An 11,817-nucleotide genomic window follows, 5' to 3' on the forward strand; every position below is an offset into this window, starting at 1 on the left:
ACTGGGGATTTCAATTCTAGTAGCATGCAGCATTTGCACGCATCTAGCGTGCAACACCCCGTCCCTTTTGTTTGGTTCCGGTTTATGGCCTTTACCATCTTTGGGAGGGACCAAAAGGAGAATGTGAGGAGCACAAAGTTAGAGGTGCTCGGGGGGTTTTTGTTGGATGGAAATGAAGGATACATGATGAATTTGGCCCATCACCTGGCTATGCATTTGCTCACTACTGCCAACCACCGGTACTCAACCGATATTGCTTTAGGGGGTTTAGTCACCCACATTGCCATAGCGGTGGCAAACTTTGCTGAGAGGGACCATGTCGCGGTCCGGGGTAACAATCTGTTAGATTTGGAGTATTTTGGGAGCCTTTACAGGGTGCACTCTGAGAACGGGGAACTTCTTCCCGGTCAGATGTCATGGATGTTCCAGAGGAACGCTCTCTTTACTCTACCGGACACTACCGGGCTCACCAGTTTTACGAGGGGTCAGTCCCATTATCTGTATGTAGGTGAGCAGGCACTACCCTTAGCCCAACCCCATCCCCAGCCACAGCCCGAGGCCGCGCCTCGCACCTATTTCCGGAGGGGAGGGCGTAGAGAGAGGGGGTCGGGACAGAGAGGTAGTCCGGCTCCACAGGAGGAGCAGGGGTCTTCAGAGGAGTTGGGGGCCATTCATGAGAGGCTGAGCAGACTTGAGCTCGGTTTTCATGAGTTCACCGCGGATCACCAGAGGACTATGTTCCCTTTCTACGATCAGTACGCCAGGCAAGGCTACATTTCCCCAGATCATCAGCACCCTTCCTGGTTTACATACCCCGCGGAGGGGTACGGAGCCCCCGGTTCCATGGGCACCTTCACGCCTACCCACTACGGGGGGTTTGGAGCGGGCACTAGCGGCTATGGTGGCCAAGGTGGCGATGGTGATGATGGTGATGATGGCCAAGGCCATCAGTGATGCTGTTGATGATGATGATAGTTCGGTACCCCTTGAGCCAATGAGGACATTGTCTGATTTGGTTTGGGGGGGGGGGGGGGGGGGGGTTTCACATTACCTGTACATATTAGTGAAGGAAATATGTCCTTCACCCAAGATGCATTAAGTCTAATACCAAGGTTCAGATTAATTGCGAACAATTAATTCAGTGAGATCAAGTGATCGGAACAGCTAGCTGGAGCAATGCTTCCGATCAGTGAGTTCTAATGGATATTGAACTCACAACTTACTCTTGACTGAACCTACAAGGTCACACCAATGACACGTAACAGATCACCGGATTAAATGAATCGGAAATTCATTTAATAGCTTTTCGGGATTTAAGTTGGAAACGTATTATACGATACGACCTTGCATCGGAATCGTATATCGTATCGCGAATATTCGTAAGCTAGGGGAAACGAATAAATCGTATCGTACGACGGTAATTCGTCGTATACGAAACGATAAATAATATATCGAAAAATATATTAAACGCGAATACGAAGAGCGGTCCACGAGCCGAGTGCACGAAACACTCGAGGCCCATGGGCGCGCGCTAGGCGAGCAAGCAAAGGCCAAGGCAACACGGCAGCGCTGGCCCATGGCCGAGCGGAGCTGCGCGTGTGCGCGCGGGCCTGTGCAGCGACACAGCCACAACAGCGAGGCCCATGGCCCAGCGCGCTGTGCTTGTCTCACGCGTGGCTTGCTGGCCGGCCTTGCCTTCGGGCTTGGTCGGTTAGTAAGGTTATGTAAATAACCTTATGACCTAATTTCAACTTACTGCAATCACAATTCAGATTACTCAAAACCCTAGAGACACAGAGAACCCTAATTCTCTTTGTGCCTCCAAAGTGAGTTCTTCCCAAAAAGCAAAGTATCTTGATTAATTGTCTGAGCTACGATTATCAAGACGGATCTGATCGTGTCGGTGAACTAAGAAGAGGAACGACAATTGGAGTTCTTTGTTCGTGTTCGTTGACGGATTATTGTGGAAAACACGCTTCGAATGTAAGTATGCTTAATCTGTGCTTTATACATGTTTCCTGGCTTTGGGGATTGTTCCGCACATGTTATTATGTTTAACTGTATTCCCCAACAGTGGTATCATGAGCCTTATGTATTCAAAGCATGAATTAGCATGATTATTATTGTTTTTGCATTGTCGAAATTTTTGGAATTTTTGTTGATTTTTCGGAATTTTTTCGAATTATGGGATTAATTGCGAAATTGGCAGTTTCGAAATCAAAAATATTCGCTTTTTCGATTTTTAAAACCCTAATCTGATGGAAAACGATTTTCTAAGATCAACTCATGAGAATAGAATTGCGAAAACAGGTCTCGAAGCATCAGTTTTTGGGGGTTTTTGTTAATTTTTTATTAAAAATTAAATGTGTCGGACAGTAATTTAATTAAAAGGTCGAGCTAAACTACTCGGAATTGCTTGAAATGTTGACACAATGTTGTTGGGTACATGCTTGATCTATGGTAAAAATTTCAGATTTTTCCTATAAGTATAAACCCTAATTTTGCCTTTCCCCAATTCGTAAAATTTACAACCCTAATTGAATTTTAATTAATTTTGGATTAATAATTCGGTTAATTGGGGAAAGGGGTATAATTTCATGGGTCAGTGGCTAATTTTAAAAATTATTGGATTAAAATTTTGAATGGGTTCGATAATTTTAATCGCACTTAAACCAAATTATTAATAATCTGAAATTTAATTGTTTATGAACGATATAAAGTTTCGGATTTTATTAATTAAAAGTTAAAACTTTAAAGTTGATTCGATCCACTACAAGAATTTGTATCTTTAACGACAACCTAATTACGACGGGTCAAAAATCCCGTCGCAAAAGCCTTTTGCGACGGGGCTAACAACCAAACAATGACGGGAATAACCGTCGCAAATGTCTTTTACGACGGGTTTACGACAAATTTACGACGGGATTTCTATTAACGACGGCCCCCTTTTATGACGGGTTCGCGATAGGAAATCTCGTCGTTAATCAATGATTATTGGCCTTTCGCGACGGGATTTCCCGTCGTTAATAGTACCATTTCTTGTAGTGATAGTTCTTAAAAGTTTGAATATTGTTAGCCCTTGATTTATTAATTTTACGAAATTGGATTGTCGTTAAAGTTTATTAAATCGTTAAAATCGTTGTTTTTCAAAAATTAAATCGTAACCTTTTTTGAAAAATAAAATTAATGCAAGTTCGTGAATTAAATTTAATTTTAATTATGTTGGTCCGTATTACGAACCAAAAACACGAACATGGGCATGATGGAAGTATGGCTCGTCGAGCCAAACGAGGCCATTGTGCTCGCCGCGCCATGCGACACGGGCAGCAGCACAAGGCTGCGTGCCTCGTGCGTGCTAGGCAAGGCAGGGGCAGGCATGTTGCTTGCGGGGATGCGACGAAGCAAGCACAAGGCTTGCGACGTCCAGCACACTCGACGCACAACACACACGCAGCGCAGGGGCAGCTAGGTTGCGGATACGCGATGCATGCGCGCGAGCGATGGGGCGCGAGCGATGGGGCAGGGTGCCCGAGCAGTGCTCGTGTGCTCCTGGGCCTCTCGCACGATGGGCGGGGGCGCGCGGGCAGTGCTCGTGTGCTCTTGGGCCTCTCGCACGACGGGCTAGGCGCAAGCCTAGGCCGTTTAATTGAACTTTTTTTTTTAATCGTTTAATTAGTTGGGCTTCGTATATTTGCATTAATTTGGGCTAACGGGATATTTAATTTAATATGTTATTTGCTTGGGCCGTGCCGCGAGTTTTAATTTAATATTTCATAATTAATTATCCGGAATAATTGTTGGTTTGAGTGGGAGCCACTAAATGAAATTAAAATGAAATAATATAATTGTTTCGTAGGTCGCATTATTTTAATTAAATTCAATTTTAATTAGAATAAAGTCTAAGGATTAATAATTTGGAAATTGATTAATCTTTTAGGACGCGTTTATGTGAACGTGAATTTTAATTAATTCACGTAAATACTTGCATATCAACATGGGCCATTCGTTTTAGCATACGAATGAGTGAATGCGTAGAATATATATTTTATGCAATGCAGGTACTCCAAGTGACTAGTATGGCCAAATTTAGGATAGTTAAATACGGTCTGCGCACCGTTCTATCTTTGAATGTAAAGTTTTAAATATGGTCTGCGTACCATGGAAATTTTGATGTAATTTATTATTTTCAAGTATTTCCAGTTTAGAACTTTAAGTTAGCATTTGAACGAAGATTCAAGACGATGCCAAGCTAACAAGGAGGTGATGAAGTTTGGATGCTTCAAGACAAGAAGTTTTGGGCCATACTAGATCACCAATTATTTATGCAATTTAATATATATATATATATATATATATATATATATATATATATATATTATGCGTGAATGTATGAATGTATGTATGCTTTGCATGAACAGGTTGTTTCCTATGAATCGATTAGTTTTAAGTTCACTAAATAATCGAACCAACATAGAAACAACTAGGTCCAAGTAATATTGAGTTTTAAAAATTGCCTTCCAAATCAACACTTACAAAAATCTAGGGATCTAAGATAGTAGGTTTACGCTAAAGCGAGGTGCTATTTTAGTTGACTTAGGTGGTAAGGCGTCCTAAAGGAGCACGTTGATTGTGGTTACAACTCAAACAACAATGGCATTAAGTTGTGGCAATGGGATAAATTATGGCATTAATTTATTAACCAAGAGTAATTTGGAGATTACTAGCAATTGGTTTTGCTTACCTAAAATCTTAAACTACTTAAGACATGCTAAAGCTGCTTAAGGATTTAGGACTTTTGGGGTCTTGGAATCGTTTCATTCATTTAGGACCATGTTTTTGCTTTTTGCATGAATGAAATGTTTTAATAGCTTTAATGATTGCATGTTTTGCTTTTATTTCAAAGTTTTTGAATTGTATGAATGGTTATTTATTGCAAATTCTTTTCGATTGTAGTAATCAAAATGGCCGCAATCAAAACACAACTCAAAGTAACTGAAATTCTGGATGTAAAATTGAACCTATCAAGTCCTCAGGTGGAACAACATTGAATATGTAGTTGACCATCCCATCCCCAGCTATTACTCAAAGGATATGACTCCGGAAAAGCACTATACGTGGGCAAGCCACGTATCGCTAGTGATGGATCTTATTCTTGGCTCTATCCCCAATGATTGGAGTGCAAGGTTCGTTGCATACGAGCCATGGGTACTCCTAAGGAATCTTAGGGATATATGTCGTGGTAGATTCCAACATAGTGGTCAACATGTCGACCAAAATGTTTTTGAATTGGTAAATTCATTTGAGGATCTAAAGCTTAACGCACCACTGGGTTGTTGCTTTGACGTCGAAACACAAAACGCAAGGGAAAGGGTCATTGATCTTGAAATGACAGAACGGACACCAATCAGAACTCATACAAAGAAAATGGTTGGGCTTCTCAACCGGCTTGAGTTACTTGGTGACCCATTCCCAGATTCTGCAGCTGCGGGAATACTTTTGAATTCTCTTCACCCTGGTTATAAGAAATTCAAACTACTCTATTTTTCCAAGAAAAGGGAGAATACTCTTAGTGAACTAATTTACTTGCTTCATCAGTACGAATTGGACTTTGTAAGTGATAAGCAAGCATCACTAAAAGTAAAGAGTAAGAAAATCAAGAAAAAGGTTCCGGGGAAGATCCAAAGAAAGGGTGCATCTCCATCTACTTCAGGAAGGCAAGTGGCGCCATCCAAGAAGAAGATGAAGAAGGATCGTTCTCCATCTACATCGCAATGCTTCAATTGTAATGAAATTGGTCATTACAAGCGAGATTGCCCCAAACTAAAGGAAGAGAAGAAGGATGGAAACGTTGCTTCTCCTTCAGGTATGTATGTTATACATTGTAATCTAGCTAATTCTACTTCTTGGGTATTAGATACTGGTTGTGGCTCACACTTATGTTCCAATCCACAAGGACTAAGGAGAAGTAGAAAGCTTGATAAAGGCGAGATGGATCTACGCGTGGGAAATGGAGCACGGATTGCCGCATTAGCCGTAGGATCTTATTTTATTTCTTTGCCTAGTGGGTTTGTTTTGGAACTAGAAAACTGTTACTATGTTCCTAGTATCACCAGAAACATCATTTCCGTTTCAAGTTTGGATTCTAAAGGTTTTAGTTTTCAATTTAAAGACAATAGTTGTTCTTTTGCTTTGAATGGAATGTTTTATGGTTCAGCACAACAAGAAAACGGCCTTTACGTGCTAGATACGAGCAAACACATTTATAACATAAATACCAAAAAGGCTAAAACTGGTGATTCGAATCTCACATTTCTGTGGCATCGTCGATTAGGCCATATAAACATAAAGCGCATGGAATTACTTCAACGGAAAGGAATTCTAGAATCATTCGACTTAGAGAAGATTGATCAATGCGAATCATGTTTACTTGGCAAAATGACAAAGCAACCTTTCTCAAAGGTGGGAGAAAGAGCAAGCGAACTACTAGGGCTAATACATACGGACGTATGTGGGCCTATGAGTACGAAAGCTAGAGGTAAGTTCAGCTATTTCATAACGTTTACGGACGAATTCAGTAGATATGGCTATATTTACTTAATGAAGCACAAGTCTGAATCGTTTGAGAAATTCCGAGAATTTCAAAATGAAGTAGAGAATCAATATGGCAAGAAAATCAAAGCTCAAGATCGGATCGAGGAGGTGAATATCTTAGCCACGAGTTTGATGACCATCTAAAAGAATGCGGTATTCTTTCTGAATTGACTGCTCCGGGGACACCTCAATGGAATGGAGTGTCGGAACGGAGAAACAGGACCTTACTCGATATGGTCAGGTCAATGATGGGTCAGGCCGAACTTCCCTTACAGTTCTGGGGACATGCGTTGCAAACTGCAGCACTCACACTGAATCGTGCTCCGTCAAAAGCTGTTGAAAAGACTCCATACGAATTATGGACTGGGAAACTTCCAAAGTTGTCTTTTCTGAAGATTTGGGGTTGCGAAGCATATGTCAAGCAATTAATTTCGGACAAGCTACAATCTAAATCTAACAAATGTTTCTTCGTTGGGTATCCAAAGGAAACTATGGGGTATTACTTCTACAACAAGTCAGACAGCAAGGTATTCGTTGCTCGAGACGGTGTCTTTTTGGAAAGAAATCATATATCCAAATTGACAAGTGGGAGAATAATAGACCTCGAAGAGATTCGAGACGAACAACGAACAAAGAACTCTTTAGAAGCAGTTCAAGTTGATGAACCTCCAAGGTCTTTAGAAGAGCCAGTGGGAGTAATTCCTCAAAACGTTGTTGCCCCTCGTAGGTCAAATAGAACTATTTTTCAGCCGGACAGATGGACAGGCGTCCTCTTGACTGAAAACTTAGACGTTCTCATATTGGATAGTGATGAACCTTTGACTTACAAGCAAGCTATGACGAGCCCAAGCTCCACAAAATGGTTAGAGGCCATGCAATCTGAAATAGACTCCATGTCTGAAAATCAAGTCTGAGATTTGGTTGATTTGCTGGATGGGTTCACACCTATCGGATGCAAATGGGTCTTCAAATTGAAGAAAGAAAAAGATGGAATTGTATACATATACAAGGCTAGATTGGTAGCAAAAGGTTACAGGCAAGTTCACGGCGTTGACTACGATGAAACCTTTTCTCCAGTCGCGATGCTTAAGTCTATTCGGATAATCCTTGCTATTGCCGCTTTTCATGACTATGAAATATGGCAAATGGATGTCAAAACTGCCTTCTTGAACGGTGTTCTTGAAGAGACTGTGTTCATGACACAGCCGGAGGGTTTTGTTGATCAAAAGAACCAAGGAAAGGTATGCAAGCTTAAGAAGTCCATCTACGGACTAAAGCAGGCATCAAGGAGTTGGAATAAACGATTTGATGAAGCAGTCAATAAGTTTGGCTTCATCAAGAATCAGGACGAATCTTGTGTATACAAGAAGGTCAGTGGGAGTAAAATTACATTCCTAGTCTTGTATGTTGACGACATACTGCTTATTGGAAATGACATTCCTATGTTGGAGTCTGTAAAGACTTGGCTCGGGAAGTGTTTCTCAATGAAGGACTTAGGAGAGGCACAGTACATATTGGGCATCAAGATCTATAGGGATAGATCTAAAAGGATGATTGGACTAAGCCAAAGCACTTACATTGACAAAGTGCTAGCTAGGTTCAATATGATGGAAGCCAAGAGAGGCCATCTACCCATGTCGCATGGTATATATCTAAGCAAGAATCAGTGTCCCAAAACATCTGATGAGCGTAGAAAGATGAGTGGAATTCCATACGCTTGGGCTATTGGATCCGTCATGTATGGTATGATTTGTACAAGGCCGGATGTTTCGTTCGCACTCAGTGCAACAAGCAGGTACCAGTCAGAACCAGGTGAGGCGCATTGGACTGCTGCCAAGAACATCCTAAAGTACCTGAAAAGGACCAAGGATCAGTTTCTGGTTTATGGTGGTACAGATGAGTTGATTGTTAATGGCTATACGGACGCAAGCTTTCAAACCGACATAGATGATTTCAGATCACAGTCTGGGTTTGTGTTCTGCCTCAACGGCGGAGCAGTAAGCTGGAAAAGTGCTAAGCAAAGCACTATTGCGGATTCTACAACTGAAGCCGAGTACATTGCTGCCTCAGAAGCAGCAAAGGAAGCTGTTTGGATTCGGAAGTTCATCGAAGAACTTGGTGTTGTCCCCTCCGTTAAAGGACCAGTGGCTTTGTATTGTGACAATAGCGGAGCCATTGCCAGGCAAAGGAGCCTAGGAGCCACCAGAAGTCCAAGCACGTACTGCGGCTATTTCATATACTTCGAGAGATCGTTGAAAGAAAGGAAATCGAGATTTTCAAGGTTGGAACTGACGACAACGTCGCGGATCCATTGACTAAACCGTTGCCACAAGTGAAACACAACGCACATGTAGTAACCATGGGAATCAAGCATGTTGGAGAATGGCTTTGATTTTCTAAGTATTGGTTTAGAACATCTGTTAGATCTATGTTTAAAACAATTGGTTTAACCATTTCATATTTATGAAATTTATTATTTCATATTCATTTAATTGTGGTTTAGAATTAAATGATAAGTCCATGTGATTCAAATCATTCAAATGGGATGTCAAGATGGATTCTTTGGCAAAGAAACACCCATAAGTGAACTTGAATATTGAAGTCACAAAGGATCCCTAATCCAGATCATTGAAAGGTGGACGACCAATGACTAATGAAGATTAGATTGCAAGTAGATTACTTAGTTCTGTTTCTTGAACTAGAGTGACTGGATGTCAGAATCTTTTGCATAGATACTTATTGGATCTTGTATCGGATTGACCATGAGAACGCTTTAAGAGATTAAAGTCATGTCATAGGTAGTTCTCATTAATGGTGATTAGAAACCGTTCCTCAGAACATGAGCGATTATGTCTGCTCGTTTGAGAATTAGTTCGCTTTGATACTAGCTAAACGTCGCACCGTAAAAGGAGGCTATAAAAGCAGTTATCGGGCGTACTATGAATCAAAGTGAGTATTCATAGATTGCAAGAATGGATTGTCCTCCTATCTTTGATCTATCTTTGATAGGATATGGTGTTGTTGTGTAATAAGGCCTCTCGGAGAGTTAGATACTATAAAATGCATGGCCGTGCTCAGAATGGTTAGGCTTAACCTTCTGCAAAAGTTTGACAGTTGAACTCTGTAATCCGAGAAACACTTCTGGACCTAATAAGGATGGCTTGGATCTTACCTTATGTTCAGTAAGTAACACTAAGAGACAAAGGAATGTGGATGCACACTTGTCTGAATGACAAGTGGGAGATTGAAGGAAATATGTCCTTCACCCAAGGTGCATTAAGTCTAATACCAAGGTTCATATTAATTGCGAACAATTAATTCAGTGAGATCAAGTGATCGGAACAGCTAGCTGGAGCAATGCTTCCGATCAGTGAGTTCTAATGGATATTGAACTCACAACTTACTCTTGACTGAACCTACAAGGTCACACCAATGACACGTAACAGATCACCGGAAATTCATTTAATAGCTTTTCGGGATTTAAGTTGGAAACGTATTATACGATACGACCTTGCATCGGAATCGTATATCGTATCGCGAATATTCGTAAGCTAGGCGAAACGAATAAATCGTATCGTACGACGGTGATTCGTCGTATACGAAACGATAAATAATATATCGAAAATATATTAAACGCGAATACGAAGAGCGGCCCACGAGCCGAGTGCACGAAGCACTCGAGGCCCATGGGCGCGCGCTAGGCGAGCAAGCAAAGGCCAAGGCAACACGGCAGCGCTGGCCCATGGCCGAGCGGAGCTGCGCGTGTGCACGCGGGCCTGTGCAGCGACACAGCCACAGCAGCGAGGCCCATGGCCCAGCGCGCTGTACTTGTCTCACGCGTGGCTTGCTGGCCGGCCTTGCCTTCGGGCTTGGTCGGTTAGTAAGGTTATGTAAATAACCTTATGACCTAATTTCCAACTTACTGCAATCACAATTCAGATTACTCAAAACCCTAGAGACACAGAGAACCCTAATTCTCTCTATGCCTCCAAAGTGAGTTCTTCCCAAAAAGCAAAGTATCTTGATTAATTGTCTAAGCTACGATTATCAAGACGGATCTGATCGTGTCGGTGAAATAAGTAGAGGAACGACAATTGGAGTTCTTTGTTCGTGTTCGTTGACGGATTATTGTGGAAAACATGCTTCGAATGTAAGTATGCTTAATCTGTGCTTTATACATGTTTCCTGGCTTTGGGGATTGTTCCGCACATGTTATTATGTTTAACTGTATTCCCCTATAATTAGGTATGTTTTCCTTTTATTTTGGTGCGTTTATTTTGATGTGTTTATTGCTTTCTAGGGTAGTTTTTTTTGCTTTGAAAAAAAAAATACAAAAATACGTTCCGATGAATACAATATCATGCTTTCCTGTGCCCCTTGAACGAAAATTGTTTTGATTCTTGGTATTTGATGATGGGCAATGTAGATGTGTCAGCCATGATTTGATATTCGATTGTTATGATACCTTAACATGAGTCAACTCTAACTAACTATTTGTGGACTTGGTGCTTGACTAGTTGACTTGGTTAGGATGTGTGATAGCTTCCTGGTGTGTCATTGATTTTGAGTATTGATTTGCAACTGTTAGTAGTGTTTTATGACTCATATACATGCACATTGTGGAGGACGAAGGCATTTTTTCAATTTAGGTAGCCTTCAGATGAATGTAGATACATTTGTTCCCTCTTTTTCTACCCATGTTGTGCTTATGCCCTTTATTCGGTGACTAACCACATTACAAACCCGTGAATTCCCCGTTGGTTACTAGTTCCAAGCCTAGCTTGGGGGAGCTTATAGTAGTGAGGTGATGGAGTTGTAGTGTGGTGTATTTTTTGAGCATATTGAGTGTGGAAAAAGGAGTTCGTCTCATCGTGGTTGTTGTTGAAAATGAGTTGAAAATGAAAAAGATGAAAGAACAAAATAAATGCGAAGGTTTCTAAAAGAAAAGAGAAAAAAAAGAGATTGAAAAGAAAAAAAAATGAAGAAAAAAAAATTAGAAGAAAAAAAATTTGTTACTCTCAAAAATTTCAAAGTATTGTTTCACTCAAGTTTCGTAAGTTCATTATTCCTAGGAGTGATTGGTTTTAATTGTGAAAAAGGCAAGAAAGTATGGTGCTGGTGTTTGTTGTTTCATCATGTGTTGAGTGGGAGGTTTATGGTCATCATCTTGTAGTTGATCATGGTTACTTAGGATTCATACTCCCCAAAGCCAAGGCTTTAAAGCTC

The sequence above is a fragment of the Spinacia oleracea genome, chromosome 3, assembly GCF_020520425.1.
Source record: "Spinacia oleracea cultivar Varoflay chromosome 3, BTI_SOV_V1, whole genome shotgun sequence".
Lineage (NCBI taxonomy): Eukaryota > Viridiplantae > Streptophyta > Magnoliopsida > Caryophyllales > Amaranthaceae > Spinacia > Spinacia oleracea.